Source organism: Cornus florida, unplaced genomic scaffold, assembly GCF_030987335.1.
Source record: "Cornus florida cultivar Cherokee Brave unplaced genomic scaffold, ASM3098733v1 CherokeeBrave_3.0.0_Hap2_Chr04, whole genome shotgun sequence".
NCBI lineage: Eukaryota > Viridiplantae > Streptophyta > Magnoliopsida > Cornales > Cornaceae > Cornus > Cornus florida.
This window is the reverse complement of record NW_026775574.1, coordinates 47,507,417-47,526,843: the sequence shown is the minus strand read 5'-3', so window position 1 is coordinate 47,526,843 and position 19,427 is coordinate 47,507,417. Positions and strand designations below refer to the sequence as shown.

The following is a 19,427-nucleotide window of genomic DNA, read 5'->3' as shown; positions in this document are numbered from 1 at the left end:
TTTATATTATGACTTGTAGATATGTAGTGTTTATGTATAAATTATGTTGTGTGTCTGCCATTTGGGCTTTAGGAGCATTGTGGTCATCATTCAGTTCATAAACACACATTTGATTTTAACCTATGTATGCACGGCATACATAATGAGTTTGAAGGATGGACGCCATCCGAATATTGAAAAAAGTAGACATCGCGTCCGGTGGGTTAGAAGTCATGCAATACACTTGGCTAGTGGGGTATGGAAGTGCACCAATTTGTTTTTGTGTTTGGGATTCGATTCCGACATTTTTCTTTTGTCACATTGCATTATGGAGTACATGTGTGAGTTGCATCATAATGGAGTTTATGTGCAAACTATTTGGTAACTCTTGATGTGGTATATACTTTACGTTGATTTGTTTTCATTTACAACTTAACTATGCCTTGTTGTATATCTTGTCATTCTACTAGCTATGTGTTAGTCATTTGTACAAGTATATGCTTTGTGTTTGATTCATCTTCATTTACAAGTTAATTATGCCTTGTTGTATATCTTGTTTTTCTACTAACTATGTGGTAGTTATTTGTACAAGTACATACTTTGTGTTGATTTCGTCCGTTTTTCTTACAATTTGGCATTGCCTTTTTAAGTTGTAATTTGTTGATTTAAAATTTGGTGAATGGTTTATAACATGTTCATTTGTAGCTTTAGGGTATCTTTTAGCTTCCCTTTTGAACATAGACGTTAGGTGGCATGAACCACTTTAGTTGTTTTCGCATTTTGAAGTTTTAAGTTAATAACTTTGAGAAATTATGTTTTATTGAATTGTATTGGAAGTTCCAATGTTGGTTAAATTGCATTGATATTGTAATTTGTGTTGAAGTATCCTAATGTAGCTTAGGATGATCCTTTAGTCTCACTTTAGACATAGACTTTAGGTGGCATGAACCACAGGGATTGATTTATATCAATTTGATAAACTTGTAAAACATTAGGTCATACGCATTTTCATTTCCTACATTTAAGTTACTCACCCTATTGAATGCGATTTGTTTCAAGCAAGAAGACGTGGTTTTAGTACGTACAACATCCCTAGGTTGTCTTGAAAATTTGGAGAACTTTTAATATATTTTACTTGTAAAGTTGTAATACTTAGTTAGGTTCAACATGTCATTTTTGCCTTGTGATATGTAAAGTATACTTAGATACACTCCTTGGGACATATTTAATATGTATGAGGTGTGGCCAGGGGCCAAACACCATTTTGTTTATGCCTTTGCACATTAGTTTTGTAAATTTCCATTAAAGGCAATAATATGAAAATTCAAACTTTTAATATGTCATTTTCAATTCAGAGCATGTAAAGTGTGCCTAAGTACACTCATTAGGACTCTTTAATATGTTTGAGGTGTGGCCAAGGTCCAAACGCCTTTTCGTTTTCAACTATGCATGTCGGTTTCAAGTGTTACTTTTAAAAGTCATTTTAGGCAAATTTGAGGTTTGATAGGTCGTATTTTGCATCAGGCCTATTTTGGGCCCGTGAACCATTCTCGCACACTTCAAAACACTTATTACCTTTGCATGCACAATCGTTTCAACACACAACTTCATATTCAACCAAATGAACACTTTAAGCAAATTCAATTTAGGTTTTATGCAAATCTGGTTTAGGGGCATTTTGGGAATTTTGCTTTAAAAAATAAATTCCAACCTTGACATGGTCACTTAGAAAATGTGATTTTAGGGAGGGTTTCTTCACAACATTTTTCTAAAATATGTTGTCTCGGTCTCGAAAACCTTACGTCAAATCTGATTTCTGGTGCGCACAAAATTTTTAGGAAAAAGTCAGATCTAAGGGGCTTTTTGGGTATTTCACTTGAGAATTAAACGCTTCTTTCGACATGGTCATATAGAAAACATGATTTTGGGGGGGTTGCTTCACAACTTTTTTTCCAAAAAAGGTCATTTAAGCTCTCAAAATAGCATTTCAAGTCAGAAAATAGGTGCAAAAAACATATGGCATGTCAGGGGGCAGCAGCGCGCGCGGCGTGTCCCTGTTGCGTCGGTGCCCTTCTTGACAACCCTAACATCGATTTTTGTTTTGGCCATAACTCCTTCGTCCAGACTCCGAATCAAGTGATTCTTGAGTCAAACTTCGTCAATTTTTCGTTATCTATCCAATGGTGTGCTCAGTAGAACCCATATCCTTTTGAAATGACCATTTTTTCCTTGGGGTTAAACTTATTCGTTTTTAAAACGTCGCTTCTGCATTTGTTTTCTTTTTGGTTTCCATAACTCCTGGGAGGTTACATTGGTGTCTTAAGGATGACGTACATCTTTAGACACTTGGTTTCTATTTTTGTTTCCGCTTTTGGGATCCGTTATCAAGTCAAACTTCGGGTCATCACAAGACGTACTGGTTTAAAAAACCAGGATCGTCACAGCTTCTGTCATGACTAACTTCACCAAGCTCAAAGCTCTTTGGGATGAACTAGATTCATATAATGCAATCTCGGATTATACTTGTGGTTCCTCCAAGGCTATCATGGACTATCAACAACAAGAGCATGTCTACCAATTCCTGATGGGGCTCAACGAATCTTATGCTGCCCTCCGCAATCAGATTTTGGCAATGGATTCCTTATCAACTCTAAGCAAGACCTATTCTTTGCTTCTTCAAGAAGAGAAACAGAGGGAGCTCCATGTTATTGCACCCTCTTAGCCCAACTCCGCTGCGTTGGCCATTGCCAAGAGTGCTTTCAACCAAGATAAAAATCGTCCTAACAGCAAAGGGAAAGCTCGACCCAAGTGTGATCACTGCCAAAACCTTGGGCACACCAAGGAAAAATGCTTCAAACTACATGGTTATCCGAAAAAACAAATTAATGCCACCTCTACAAAGCACTAACGCTACTACAGCACCGACGGTTCAAATTCCTCAATTCACAGTAGAACAATATTAACAGTTTTGAAGACAAACTTGATGCAAGGTCCTTGTTTGCACATTTGTTTAATTTAAGTATGTTTTCAAAAATTAAGGGGTTATCATATGCATCATTTGCACATAGTGACAATCTAGGTTTTGCACCTAACCCACACTTTTTAATCATATACAACTCATGTTGTAACTGTTGGGATTTATATGCCCTGGCATAGCAAATTCCTGTTTGGATTAATTGACATATGTTCCTGACGTTTCTGAAATATTTATGTTTTATACAATTGGTGAATTCAATGTATTATATTTCGATTCACTATGAAATTGATAGTGTCCATGTAATTACAAGAAATATTTATATATATGTATGTGATGGCAATCAATGCATGATATATAAATAGTAATTATAAATTGTTCATAGTCGGTAATTATGGATGGACTCATAATTAATTAAGACTTGAACTGGATCCGCGTTAGGTTGAGATATATTGCGAGAGCCGTCGTATGCAATTACTCCCTATCACCATCATGGCATTTGACTCTTAAGCATGAGAAAAGTATAGACTCTTTTATTAATTAATAATTACTTTGATTTGTTTTCGGCGGATTCTTCGGGATCCTTAGATCGATACTTTGGGTAGTTATGTAATTAATAGTTAGAGGGTTATATTTTCAATATTTGCATCATTGCTACTTGTATTTATTTTGTATTGATTATGGTTGATCACAAAGTAAATTCGAAGGCCTTCGTGTGTTTTTAGACAAAATGATTTATTATATATTTATTTATTTAAATTATTATTTTTGTCAAACAAATGTTTTATTGTGATCGAGCCAGAAATAATCAGAGGTACCAAAATAGATATATTAATTAAGTAGTCGGATTGATGGCTTTATTTATCCGATAACTAATTATGCATAGAGGGGTCAAAGTGCAATATTGACTTAGAGGTTATTTATTATTTAATTGGAGTTCAATTAATTTCTTTTAGTGGAGTAGAAATTAATTTATGAATTAATTGAATTGGGTCCATGGACCGGGCCAATTATTAATTCATTGTAGCCAATAAAATAATAGGCCCAATGGATTCTCACTCATAGCCCAACTTGATATTGGAATCATATTAGATTTGAGACATATAAATTAGAGATGGAGAAGGATTTGTTGTTTCCTTTTCTTTACCTTTATGTTGCCTATAAATATACATGGTCTATGTATATTTTGGGTGTGATTTTATGAGAAGGAAAAAGGAATAAATTTTCTCTCTCTAGAAAATTAGGGTTTATGTTCTCATCTAATGGAGGCTCCCACAAGCCTAGTTTTCCAAGGTCATTCATGGGGGCATATGAGTGATTCCTAAAGGCAAAATAATTACCAAGAAGATGGAGATCCAAGGAGAAGGCATCTTGCTAAGGGATCTACAATAAGTGAGAACATTCACTTTAGAGGAAAGTTTTAAAGGTTTACTCAGACCTTTGATGTAAGTATTCAATCCATTAATTGAATGATACATCATATTTTTATTTTTGCATAAAACTTGTCTCTATGTGATGAATCAAGATCTATGAATCAAAATTCCTCGAAAAGTTTTTAAAAACTTGCACGTTTCCCAACAGTGGTATCAGAGCATGGTTTGATTCATTACTAGAGATCATGATTTTATGGAAATCATCATTCATGGATCCAAAATTATATTCATATATATTTTTTGATGTATGTTGATGTATGATTTAATATGTTGATATATATTGATACATAATGATGTATGAATAATTGTGAATGAATGATGATGTATGGTTAGGCCATGGATGAAACTTATAGGTTAAATTAATGTAATTTTATCTTTGGATGAATGTAATTAAGGCTTTGATTTAGCCGTTTGAAAGTTCAATGATGTAATTTAATTTTTTTCATTGTATTTCAAATTGTAAATATTTTTAAAGCCATGTAATCTTCGTCAAAGGATGCTATGAAGCTTCAAGAAGGTCCAAAAGGGTTAAATTATGCTTCAGTAATTTTCTGAAATTTTTCTGAATTTTTTGGAATTTTTCTGGAATTTTTTGAGGCTTAATTTAATTTTCTGGCATTTTTCCGGATTTTTTGGAATTTTTTCGGCGTTTTTCCGGTGGCCGGAGCTTCGCCGGCGGCGAGAAGGGGTGTCGGAGGTGGCCCGGATCAGGTGTGGCGTCAAGATGGTGAACCTGGCGCGTGTTCCACACGCGCCAGGAGAGTGCACATGCTGGCGCGTGCATTGCACGCGCCAGCCAAGGTAGCTTGACCTCCACGCGCGTGAAGGCGCGTGGAGGCGCGTCCCACGCCCCCCAGGCGCGTGGGAGCACGTGAGTGTGCATTCCACGCGTGCCGGCGCGTGGGAGCGCGTGGGAGCACGTGCAGCTTGCCCTAGGCGAGTGCCAGCGCGTGGAAGCGCGTGTGTTGTCCTTCTACTTGCTCCAGGCGCGTATGAGCGCGTGTGGGGTCCTCGGGGTTCGTTTCAAGCAGTATTTTACTTCTCCTAACGCGTACAAGCTTCCTATGGATGTTTACAGACTAGTGAAGGAAGCCCGCACAGTAAGAATAGGTTTTAGATGTTAAAAGCTGAATCCATTGGCCATTTAAATTGCTTCTGTCTGTTATTTATTTATTTAACTGATGCATGGAATAATTAATTGTTTATTATTATTATTCATGCATTGGATCCATGATATTTAATTAAATAACTTGATTTATATTAATTAAATTATGAAAATTAATTGGATTTGATTACTAATTAATTTGAGAGCACTTATTGGGAAACGAAAAATTATTTTTGTAAATTATTTTTAAAGTGTGCCTCAAATTAAATATTAGTGAATCGTTTAAAGTCCAAATATTTTCTAAATTTAATTGGATTAAAATCAAGACGTTTTGCATGCATTATATCATGTGAATAAATAAATTCAAAACCCTAATTATGAATGATTAAAAATTGAGTGGGAGCGGGGATTTTTATACATTGCCCCATGGCCTTTGTTATTAACACCATTATAATTAGATCTTCAAAAATAAGGCCCCACGCATGATTTGAAGAGTCTTAATATTACAAGAATGGTTGTCTCATGAAAATACAAATATTAAATGTTCATTGTAATTAGATCTTTAAAAATAAGGCCCTACGCATGATTTAAAGAGTCTAGATTATAATGACAACATATTTAATGTTTAATTTTTCGTTAGAGTTTTAATAACGTTATACACTCAATCTAAAATCAATAGTGTTAGCTTCCCAACGAAGTGGTCTATACTAGGTGATTTTAGAAAGGCTAAATTAAATCGGGAATCATTTCATATGATAGATAAGGCATTGTCTTAAGAGATATGGAAATGATGGGATTTGCCCGCCAATAGCAATAATGAACTTCGCCAACCGACTAAGTTATTGGCGTATTGGTTATTCGATTTTTCATGCAGTGGTTAAGGGACCCACATATTATTATTTTAATGGAAGTGCTCACCTAATAGTAAATGAATCTCAACAATAGTAATAATGAACTCCTCCAACAGGATAAGTTATTGACATATTGATTGGTTGATTTATTATGCTACAGAGTTGAGGGACCCGCATTAATTAAAAGGGATTGTTCACTAATAATGATAATGATCTCTTGTTCGATTGAGATTTATTATATTATGTGGTTAACAAACTCATTTTAATTTTAAATATGCATGACAGAATTAATAATTCACCTTGCATGTTGTATGAATGCATTTATATTCAGATTAATTATGTCTAATCTAGTTTATCTGCTTGCTTACATATTCTATGATATTGGACCTTATTTATAATGACTGGAAAATGAGCTTAGATATTTTATTCACAACGTAAGGGTACAAATGTATTTACTACTCCTAAACCTAATCCTTTTACTTTAAGATACCCAAGAGAACATTAATGCTTTGAATAAGTGAAATAACGCAAATGAGATGACTTGGTGCAATATTCTAGAGTTTACCTCGAATACGCTCCAAAGCTAACATTTACATTATTTTATTTTCTTTAAGCATCATGTTAAATATCAATAAGATGTTTTGGTGAGATTAGATAGAGAGTATGCTGAAGTACTATATCTGACTTAAATAGCATCAAGATAGCCTAAGGAACTCCAGTATGAAATCGAATTTTGGAAAATGATTGTTTATTATTTAAAATTAGCTGGAGATCAATAGGGCTGACTTGGGTGGTAAGTTTCAAGTTAACATGATTATTGCCTTGTTACCAAACTCGTTCGACTCTGTTAGAGTGAATTAAATAAGGAATCAGTTTGAGTTCACACTCGCTGATATTCTTATAGAATTGGTAACAGATGAAGGGATAATCAAGAGTATGGGCGTTCCTATCAATCTAACCTAGTCTATACCATCTTCTTCTAGGCCCAAGTGGACGGGCAAAGCAAAGAAGAAGGATGATAATAGGACTAGACTAGCACAAAACATGGGTATTCAAAAAGGTTAAAGGGAATAAGGCAGTGTAGGTTGAGGGCGAAGAAACCTGTTTCTTTTGTCGCTAACTAAAACACTAAAGGACGAACTGTTTAAGCAATGACGTGGCATAGGAAAATATATATTTAATCATTGAGCCATGTTATGTGGTTGCGTCTATTAATTCCTAATGGATAGATTCTGGAGTCACTAAACATGTTTGCAATTTATTGTAAGGATTTCAGGAATCCAGAAGCCTTGATGATATGGATATATATTTATCTTTTGACCTGATGCCAAGGTTGTAGTTAAGTCAGTGGGAGTATTACATCTAAAATTAGAGAGTATGAGGATATTAGTATTAGAGAACTATCTTTATGCACAGAAGTGAAACACAATCTCATTCTTATTTCACTTTTGGCTTATAAAAACTGTGTTGTTATTTTGTAAAACTGGTTTTATAAAATTGAAGAGATATGCGATTGCTTCTGGTGCATTGAAAGATGGTTAATATACTATAATCACAAACTCTTAAGATTTACAGGATGTAGAAACTAATGTTGCATCTTCTAGATTGATTGTTAAGAGAAAAAATTGTTATTCCTGACTCATTGTATTTTTAGTGTCTATTTTTGGGTTGTTATCAATCAAAATAAGATTCAAAGATTGGTCAAAGAAGGTTTATTACCTAGTAAGGCAGGGGAGCCTAAACCAAACTTGTGAACCCTGTTTTGAAGGATAGATAACTCTTAGGGCTTAATCAGCCAGATGAAATAGACATAAAGGACAATTGGAGTCGGTACACACTGACACGTGTGGTCTTATGAACATCCAAGCAAGATTACTCACGTTTTGGATAAGTTTATCTGATGCAACACAAGTCTTAAACTCTTGGTATTTTCTGAGAAGGTTAAGACTGATGTGGAACACATATTAGGTAAACTTATCAAGACACTTCGATCTGATCGAAGATATGAGTATTTCTTAGGATAGTGCAAAGACTATATGGTCAATGAGGGTATTATGTACCAGTTTTCCGCAATTGACGCTAAATGTATTTAGGTGTCAAATAGGAATAACATAATTCCACTTAACATGGTTAGATCTATGATCAGTTATGCTACATTGTCTCTTTCATTTAAGAGTTTAGCGTTAATGACATTGATGCGCATTATGAACTGCATTCCATCTTAGTCTGTCTCAAGGATACCGTTGAGCTGTGGTTTTGACTAAATCTTAGTTTGAATCACATGCACATATGGGGTAGTCTTGCACATGTGCGCTTGATATGGACAAGTAAGTTGGAAACAGATCGTACGCATGATAGATTTGATAGCTACTCTAAAAGTCACTAGAATGGATTATTTTATGATCTCAATGATAAAAGTTGATTGTTTACACTCACTGTTTATCTATAGGAGGATCATATTATGAATTATATACCTAGTAGCATAATGTTAGAGAATATGGTATGAGTACCAGATGTATCACATGTGAACACACTTATTATAGAGATTCAGAATAATAAATGAATTCCCTATTGATGCGTTAGCATCATGTGAACACACTTATTGTAGAACTTTCTAGTAGGGTGATTCCTATGGAAGGCAAGTTAATCTACAAAAAGATACCAGAAGATTTCTTAGTGAATAAATCATGAGTGTACAAGGGAATGTCATTATTTTTCTAATTCTATATATATTGATGACATCCTACTCATTTAGAATGATGTGGAAGTTTTGTCATCAATAAAGAGGTAGTTGTTCAATTACTTTTAAATGAAGGATTTTCAGGATGTAAGCTAGATTCCTAGGATCAAGCTTTTGCAAGATCAGGGTAAAAGGAAAATAGGCTTATCTTAATAATCCTACATTGATAAAGTTTTGACCAGGTTTGGTATGCATAACTCAAAGAATGAGTTCTTGCTTTATTGATATGGATGGCTCTCTCTAGTAAGTAGTTTTTCAAGACTATCAAAGGAGATTGAGCAAATGAGACTGGAACAATATGTTTCGGCATATTAGAGTCTCATATATGCCATGGTCTATACCAAACAGGACATCCGCTACATAGTAGGGATAGTCAGTAGAGATCAGTCCAATACTGGACTTGACAACTGGTCTATTGTGAAAAATATCATTAAGTACCTAAGGAGAATCAATGATATCATACTCATTTATGGATGTGATGATATGGTCCTAGTCAGGTATGCTAGTTCTGATTTTCAATCAGAAGTAGATACTATGAGGTTCATGACTTAGTGTATGTTCACTTAATGGAAGGGAAATCAATTGGTAGATTGTCAAGCAGATTTCAACTATTGACTCAAACCTGCAGGTGGAATATATTGCAGCCTTAAAGGTGGCAATATAAGCCTATTGGTTTAATCTCACTGATTTAGAGGTTGTGGAGCATACTAGCCTGCCTATCGAGCTATATTGCGACAATAGTGCAGAAGTAGTCCAAACCAATGACCCAAGGTTCCATAGATGAACAAAATACACTGATAAGAAGTATCATGTTCTACATGATATTATCCGGCAAGAAAATGTACTTGTAGCTAGAACATTGCATTGGAACACAACTTTGTTGATCCATTATCAAAGGTGTCATTGATCAATAATTTTGATCATCATCTGGATAACATTGGAGTTAGGTGCAATTTGAATTGGCTATGAGGGCAAGTGGGAGCTGTTGGGATTTATATGCCCTGGCATAGCAAATTCCTGTTTGGATTAATTGACATATGTTCCTGACGTTTCTGAAATATTTATGTTTTATACAATTGGTGAATTCAATGTATTATATTTCGATTCACTATGAAATTGATAGTGTCCATGTAATTACAAGAAATATTTATATATATGTATGTGATGGCAATCAATGCATGATATATAAATAGTAATTATAAATTGTTCATAGTCGGTAATTATGGATGGACTCATAATTAATTAAGACTTGAACTGGATCCGCGTTAGGTTGAGATATATTGCGAGAGCCGTCGTATGCAATTACTCCCTATCACCGTCATGGCATTTGACTCTTAAGCATGAGAAAAGTATAGACTCTTTTATTAATTAATAATTACTTTGATTTGTTCGGCGGATTCTTCGGGATCCTTAGACCGATACTTTGGGTAGTTATGTAATTAATAGTTAGAGGGTTATATTTTCAATATTTGCATCATTGCTACTTGTATTTATTTTGTATTGATTATGGTTGATCACAAAGTAAATTTGAAGGCCTTCGTGTGTTTTTAGACAAAATGATTTATTATATATTTATTTATTTAAATTATTATTTTTGTCAAACAAATGTTTTATTGTGATCGAGCCAGAAATAATCAGAGGTACCAAAATAGATATATTAATTAAGTAGTCGGATTGATGGCTTTATTTATCCGATAACTAATTATGCATCGAGGGGTCAAAGTGCAATATTGACTTAGAGGTTATTTATTATTTAATTGGAGTTCAATTAATTTCTTTTAGTGGAGTAGAAATTAATTTATGAATTAATTGAATTGGGTCCATGGACCGAGCCAATTATTAATTCATTGTAGCCAATAAAATAATAGGCCCAATGAATTCTCACTCATAGCCCAACTTGATATTGGAATCATATTAGATTTGAGACATATGAATTAGAGATGGAGAAGGATTTGTTGTTTCCTTTTCTTTACCTTTATGTTGCCTATAAATATACATGGTCTATGTATATTTTGAGTGTGATTTTATGAGAAGGAAAAAGGAATAAATTTTCTCTCTCTAGAAAATTAGGGTTTAAGTTCTCATCTAATGAAGGCTCCCACAAGCCTAGTTTTCCAAGGTCATTCATGGGGGCATATGAGTGATTCCTAAAGGCAAAATAATTACCAAGAAGATGGAGATCTAAGGAGAAGGCATCTTGCTAAGGGATCTACAATAAGTGAGAACATTCACTTTAGAGGAAAGTTTTAAAGGTTTACTTAGACCTTTGATGTAAGTATTCAATCCATTAATTGAATGATACATCATATTTTTATTTTTGCATAAAACTTGTATCTATGTGATGAATCAAGATCTATGAATCAAAATCCATCAAAAAGTTTTTAAAAACTTGCACGTTTCCCAACAGTAACATGTTGAAGATGGTTTCTGTAATAATTTGTATACAAAAAAGGTATAGGGCAGAATGACAGCGCGCAAGGCAATGCACACGAGATACTCCTCAAGATTCTATTCCTGGTGATTTAACAATACCTTTTTTGTATACAAATTATTACAGAAACCATCTTCAACATAATCAGAAACCTCAACCCTAAAATTATTCAAAGCATGTCCTTGTCCTTGTGGGTGTAGACTTGTAGTGGGTACTAATCCAACAATTTAACTTAATTTATTAATTATTCATGCATGCATGGGTCGTAGATTTCAATCAAATGATTCATTTGGTTAAATCAAGTTTACATTTTGACAGATAAAATCTTGTCCTACTTCAATTTTATTTGTTTCTTTTAGAGTTGAGTTCTTCAACTTGTACTGAGGTGAGGTGGGCATTAAAAACATGTATCTTGTATTTTTGTTTGTCATGTCCTACTTCCTTCGCATTACAAGAGCGCTTATACACTAAAAATAATTATAAAGTTATAAAAGTCCCGTAGAGCTAGCTCCAATCATTCAGGAGCTCCAAGCACATAAAGTTGTGTTCGACTCTCTTTGGGATAGCGAATCCGAATTTAAACGACAAGTATGACTTTTCAAATCAGCTGCACAAGTTCACAACCAATATATACATACATATATATATATATATATATGAACAATAAAAGTAACATAAATCATATACCACACCTATCTAAAAATCCATTTACCACTATGTCATAATATGTCATTGTAACATATTATGCTACTATTTTTTTTTTTTTCTTTATTTTTTACGTTCCTCGGGAGTTTTAAAAATTATGTCCATAATCAGTAGTGACACAAGTAAATTTTAAGTGATTGTGATGGTATTTATTTTTTGTGTCTAGAAACAAAGTTGAATTCAAAAAATTTACGCTTTTTAAAATCAAACAAGTTTACAATTCTAATTATTTAGTAAGAAAATTACATGAACAGAAAAAAATGCTTGAGAAAATCGTCTCTTTCTATTATTAAAATCTTATAAGATATGTAATTAATTTAATATATTATTACATTATATTTGTTTCAAATGATCCACAAAAAATTAAGAGAGAGTAAATCCCTATAATGAGAATAACCTAAAAAAATTAAAAACTAATTCAGAAAAAAGGGAGTTTTTCTCACCTCATAACAGTACGTTTTTCCTTTTCAGATGCTCTTGCACCGCAGAGCCAGAAATTCAATTAAGGAGGGCATAGTGTAAAAAATAATAATTAATTAATTAATTAAAATTAATGAAGATAACAAATATAGATTTTTCAAATCTAGAGGCAAATAGAAAAAAGTTATTGCAAAATAATATGATAATTAATGAGTAGTATAAAAAAGATAAATTATTTGACAAATAAATATCTACCAAATATAAGAAAAAGGAAAGAAAAATCAGAGAACTTTGAAGGGAAAAAAAAAAAATAGAGTTTGATTAAAAAAAAAGAAAATTTAATTTTTTGTAAGGAAATTAAACGAAATTTAAAGGGTAAAAGAGAAAAGAAATAAAAAGTTAAGAGATAAATTTAAAAATAAAAAACTTTAGTGGGACATTATATAAAATTTTCATATATAATGTAAAAAAAAAAAAAAGTACCATATATATTATAGTGGGTTGAGCCAAGCCTAGCGTCACATGCCCCACTAGGCATTCATTGGCTCCGCCCTCTGGAGTAGATCCTCCAATGCGCACAACACTGTACAAGGTTGAGTTCCACTTTGTTTTTGAGACCATACCATATGTGATTGATCTCCACCCTTCTTATGCAGAGGACTCGATCCTCTCTAAAAGGCGGCTTTGAGATTCTCAAATTTTTGAGAGGTTCAAAACGAATTTTTAAATAGCATGCTATTTATACATAAAGTTTCACAAGTGCAAAAAAATTATAAGACTGCAAAATTTTCATTAAAATGAGACAATAAACACATAAAATATATTAATGTTGAAAACATACAAAACAAAATTCGGTGCTTTATAAAGAGCACGATCCACTTTAAATCAAAATATTAAAAGAAAATATTCAGCACAATTTTCTCACAAAAATTAAATGTTCAACTAAACTCTTTGTTTTTGTATTGCTCCTAAAAAAACTTATGAAAATCTCTTTTTTGAAATTGAATCAATTCTTCTTCTTCCTGTTTTTACACCAAAATGCAAATTTTCTAGCAGACAAGACTGTCATAAAAATGCAGAAGACAAATAAAAACGTAGAAAAAAAAAAAAAAAAAAGAAAAAAAAAAGAAAGAACAGAACAGAAAAAAGAAATTCACAATCAGTTTTTAACAGTTCTTGCCATATATATATAGAGAGAGAGAGAGAGAGAGATTCAAATGAGCAATGCAAACGTGACTTTATCCCATCGGACTGTATTAGTGTACTCCAAGATTCCATGTGAGCATGCATTTGTGCCCGCCACATGGGATACACCACATATTTATTCTCCATTTTTAGTGTCGGGTATTTTGGAATTTTCTATAAAGCAAGCCATAGAATTTAGTGGGAGTGCTTTCACTAAATTTCACTTCTGAAAAATTCGAAACGTTAATGTAGATACAAAACGTTAATCGTTTTTTTTTTATTTTATTTTTTTATTAATCTAAATACAAAAACTTAATTTGGCTTTGCAATTCATGATGCTGATTTTTGAAGAGTGAATGGATTAATCCCAACTTGTTAAAATAATTGAAATGAAAACAATTCTACTCGCTTGAATTTTCATCAAGCCGTTCCACTAGTGCCTTTGTTTCAAGATATAACTGTTATTTTCTATTTAATTTTCAACAAATAGAAAAGAGAAAATCATTATAAACCAAATAATTTGCTTAACTATAAGCACATACAGCTAAGTGAAATGAATTAAAGTAAATTTACAGTAAATTAAGTGATAATTTGATAAATTTTAACCAAAGGTCAAGAGGCTAACTCTTTCCTTTAATAAATTGTTTCATGTAATGATCAATGGCTTCAAATTAGTTTGACCTGGTTGTTTTTTTCGAGTAATATAAATTTAAAATTAGTTTGACCTGATGGTTTTTTTCGAGTAATATAAATTTAAAATTATCTCAGCCCATCGCATGCAGTTTAACAATTGAGTAATAAAAACTTTTATTGATTAAAATATATATTGTTAATAACTCTTACACGTTGCACTATAGATGAATACTAGTATTATTATTATTACTATTTTTATTCAAAAGACTTTCCCACGTTTTTGGGAAGTTTTACTACAAAATCAGTTTACTCCCCGTAGTTGCATCATTTTGCAAATAACGAGGTCTAGTTTTGGCACCTAATTAACCCCATACTTTATAATTATATACAACTCACGTAACATGTTGATCGAAGATGGTTTATTTAATAATTTGTATACAAATATATATATATATATATATATATATATATATAGATTGCCGCCATTGTTGACCTAGATACATGCCTTCCAATCTATATAATCAGAAACCTCAAGCTTTAAAATTATTCAAAGCGTCTCCATCAAGGTGTACTAATCCAACAATCAGGTAGCAATTTAACTTAATTCCTTTATTATTCGTGCAAGCGTGGGTCATACATGTCAATTCCCAAAATGATTAGCTTCGTTGATTCAAGTTTTACATTTTGACACATAAAATCTTGTGCTAATACAGCTGCTAAAAAATTTTCTTTGCTTCTGCTGAACTAGCAACTTGTTTGAGGTGGGTATTAAATAATTAATTTATATTGTATTTTGCGTACTGTCATAGTTTCTTTCCTTCTTTTTTTTTTTTTGTGGAAGGTTAAGCAAACACAAACCCCATGTCTCTATAAAAATTCATATTATGGTTGGCTATACGTAACGTATCGAACGATATGCGATTCTTTTTCAAATTTGATACGTGATACGTATTGGTCAGTTTATATTAACTTTGTCCGAATTCGTTACACCGCGACCGATACTGCGACCGTAACTAATATATATTGTGAACTATGGTTCAAACACCTTCAAAAACCTTATCCTCAAATACCAACTGATGAGCTATTGCCCATTTGGTATATAATATCTTAATTTCCTCACATTACAAGAGCATTTATACACTTAAAAATAACTTTAAACACTAATGCACTAATATTTTTTTTATTCTTTTTTTTTTGAAAAAAAAGATTTCTTAAGCATAATTACAAGTATTTAAAATTATCTCAAAAATCAGTATTATGAGAAGTTTAAAAAAAAAAAAAATGGTCTGTCACAAGCTTGTGAATTGTGATTGATTCAACCATATATAATCGTGCTTTGATTTCATAGTCTTTTGTCGTCTATGATATATGCCACGTTAATTTCAATATGTTGTTATTCAATTACTAGTAGTTATATAGCTAATTGTATCAAAATCTTTTGAATTTTATCCATTTCCTTGTAGTAATTACACCATTAATATTAAAGTTGTGAACGATTGATATATTATTCAACTTAATTATTAAGACTATTTTTTGGGTTGGTCATTTCATTTGATTGTTAAAAGGCAGTTCGTTAGTAGTTATTTTATTTTATTTTTCTATATTTCACTTATTAAGAAAAATTCAAAACTTTAATATTGATTTTTACCTTAATATAGTTTCTCATGGCCATGAAAATTTGCAGATACATATGGCTGAGCATTCAAGGTTGGTTGTGGTTTCACAGACGAAGAGTCTTATCAGGTTTTCTCTACGTTTCATTTCATTTAATTAGCAGATCTTATGATTATATACGGACAGTAGAGCAATTATATGAGCAGCACTCAAATGAAGAAATAAGTTATTCCCTTTGCTTCAAAATACTTGGACACTTTGGAAATTATGACTCTCAAAACTGCGAATCACAGTTTTTGAAGTGTCCAACTATAATGGGACGGAGGGAGTACTATTATATTCAGGGTCAATATGGATTACTGGAAATGAGAGGAAAAGAAAGGAAAAGATTTGGAGGAAAATATAATTTTGTGTTTGTTTCAAAAGAAGTAGAGGAGAATTGAGGATTCGGAGGGAGACACCCTTGCATAACCATTTTCTTAACGGATTAACGGATTGATTTAGAATTAATTCTAAAACAATTATTCAGACTGAGATAATTATTATCTAAAAAAAGGACCATTTTTTAACGAGTTTTCAAAAACAAAAAAAAAAAAAATTCACCCCATATATATATATATATATATCTTTGCCGATTATGATGATACACACAGCTATAATTGAAAAATATGACTACTAACAGTGAATGTAATATTTTGAATTGCAGAGAGGAAGAATACTTGGATGACAATGGTAAGACCAAAGCTGAGAAGATGACAACCCATTTGAATGGGACCACTTTGGACCCATTTTATCCAATTGAGAGAATTAAAAAAGGGTTTATGCAATTCAAGGCCAAGGAATTCGAGTATGTTATTTATGGAAAATTTAATTTTTAATTTTTCAAATTTTTTTTCCTGTATTACGTGTATAAGATGTTCCATTAAGCCAACCAATTGTCTTGTCCTATAAAGATTTTTTTATAAAATGTTTTACATATTCATGAGAGGCTCTGGGTGAGTTTTGCAGCAAAGATCCACGATAGTACAGTGAACTTGCAGAAGGCCAAAGCCCCAAGGTAACATTTTTTGTTAGTCACCATTATTATTGTTATTATTATTATTCTTATTATTATTACTACTACTACTAATTGTTTTAAATTTGATATAAATTTTCGACGCAGTTTTTGGTGTTTGCATGCTCAGACTCTCGAGTTTGCCCTTCTCACATCCTAAACTTTCGTCCAGGGGAAGCCTTCATGTCACGGAACATTGCTAATTTGGTCCCCAAATTTAACAAGGTTTTTCAAACTGTCCTAAAACCATAATGTTAATAATAATTCAATGATAGATATTTTTATTTCCACTTTACATACTTTCCATACTTCCATATCACACACAGATAATGTGAAAATGTTTATTATTTACTGTACAGGTTAGATATTCTGGAATTGGTACAGTCGTTGAATACGCCGTCAAAACTCTTCAAGTAATGTTTTATTCATCTCTCAATCTTTATTTTCCAGAAAAAAAAAACAAAATCATGTTTTATTTATTCACATTTATTCTTGGGGAATGTCAAGTCTCTTAATATATTGGATAATTTTATAGGTGGAGACCATTTTGGTCATAGGACACCATCGTTGTGGTGGAATTAAGGGTCTCATGTCTCTTCCCACTGATGCAACAACCTCTAAGTAAGGCTTGTCACACATTGACGTGGCTTTAAAAATAAATATCTTTCTCCAATAAATAGTTGTAACTTTATCCATGTTGTTAACAAAAAAAAATTCCCATCAACCTTTGTATTTTTTATTTATTTATTTTTATTAATGTGCAGTGACTTCATACTTGAATGGGTAAAAATTGGCTTACCTGCTAAGGCCAAGGTGAAATCACAGTCTGGCCATTTACCATTTGAGGAACAATGCCACATTTGTGAAAAGGTAACTCCCAATTTTAACCCATTTACCCCATTTTGGTACCAAACTTATGCTACTTTATAGACATTTTTGTAAGTTAATACTAATGGTTGGTTTGACCACCCTTTCTTTTATTACATATAAAGAAAAAAAGTAATGCTATAGTTATTTTTATTTATTCTTAAAAAAAATATGCTTGGTTACTTAAATTTGTTGCACAATTTTTCAAAGCAAAAAAACAAAAAATAAAAAATAATAATAATTTGATAATTGTAAAAATATATGGTATTTACAGTATATTGATTTTATTTCAAATTTCTCGTATCAGAGTAAAAACAAGTGATGAAATTTGTTTCTTGCCTTGAGACCTTTTTTTTTTTTTTTGTAAGCAAATTCGAGATTGTAAAGTGTAACAACGTAACCAAACATGCATCTACCATATCTTATTATATTTTTAACCAATTTGATAATAAAAGCATGAAACAATTACGTTTGTCAAATATACCCAATGTAAAGAAAGATTAAAAAGAAAAGATTTATCTATAAACCTTGTTTACACAAAACCTTTTGAAACCCAATGGCACTATTGGATTTCAATGGAGTTTATGATGTTCAAAACAAACAAACATAAAAACGTTACTGATTATGTTTGAATATCAATTATGCAGGAGGCAGTGCATTTGTCACTGGTGAACCTATTAACTTATCCATATGTGAGAAATGGAGTAGCAAACAGAACGTTACAATTGATGGGTGGATACTATGATTTTGTGAAGGGAACTTTTACGCTTGCGGTCATGACTTCGCCTTTCCTCTCGACTTTGGCTTCAACTCCCCTTTGGACATCTAAGTTATGACCATTACATGTCAAAGACATAGTTTCCTACTTTATCCCTCTAAAAATGTGTTGCGTACTGCTATGAGCAATAATCCATGTTGAATAACACAGAGCACCTCTTGTGTGCTTCTGTCATTCATATATATGTGTGTGTGTGTTTGGTACGTATTTCGTTGTGGGTAAAAGAAAGTTTCCTACTTTCTCTCTCTAAAAATGTGTTGTGTACTGCTTTGAGCAATAATCCAAGTTGAATAAGACAGACCACCTCTTGTGTGCTTCTGTCATATATATATATATATATATATATATATATATATATATATATGTTTGGTACGTATTTCGTTGTGGGTAAAAGAAACTATTGTGTATTAACTTCCTTTGAGAGAAGATAATATATTTCTTCATGATACCGAATTGGAAATACTATATTTTCCTTGCAGCATTATGGCATCAGCAGAAAATAAACATGACTATTAGGCAAGGAAACGATGATGAATGAGTTTGTATAAAACCATGATTTGCTATCTTACAGCCATGTTTGCACATACGTTACACTAGGTTTATGAAGTATGTATATCTCAATATTTATAAAAGAATGATAATTATACACAAATAGTTA

The 19,427-nt window shown here is 32.3% G+C and overlaps 1 pseudogene; it reads left to right on the top strand.

Moving 5' to 3' along the window:
- The first annotated feature begins 2,431 nt into the window (after nucleotides 1-2,431).
- On the top strand, nucleotides 2,432-18,827 carry LOC132304946 (carbonic anhydrase 2-like; annotated as a pseudogene).
- Nucleotides 18,828-19,427: the final 600 nt, after the last annotated feature.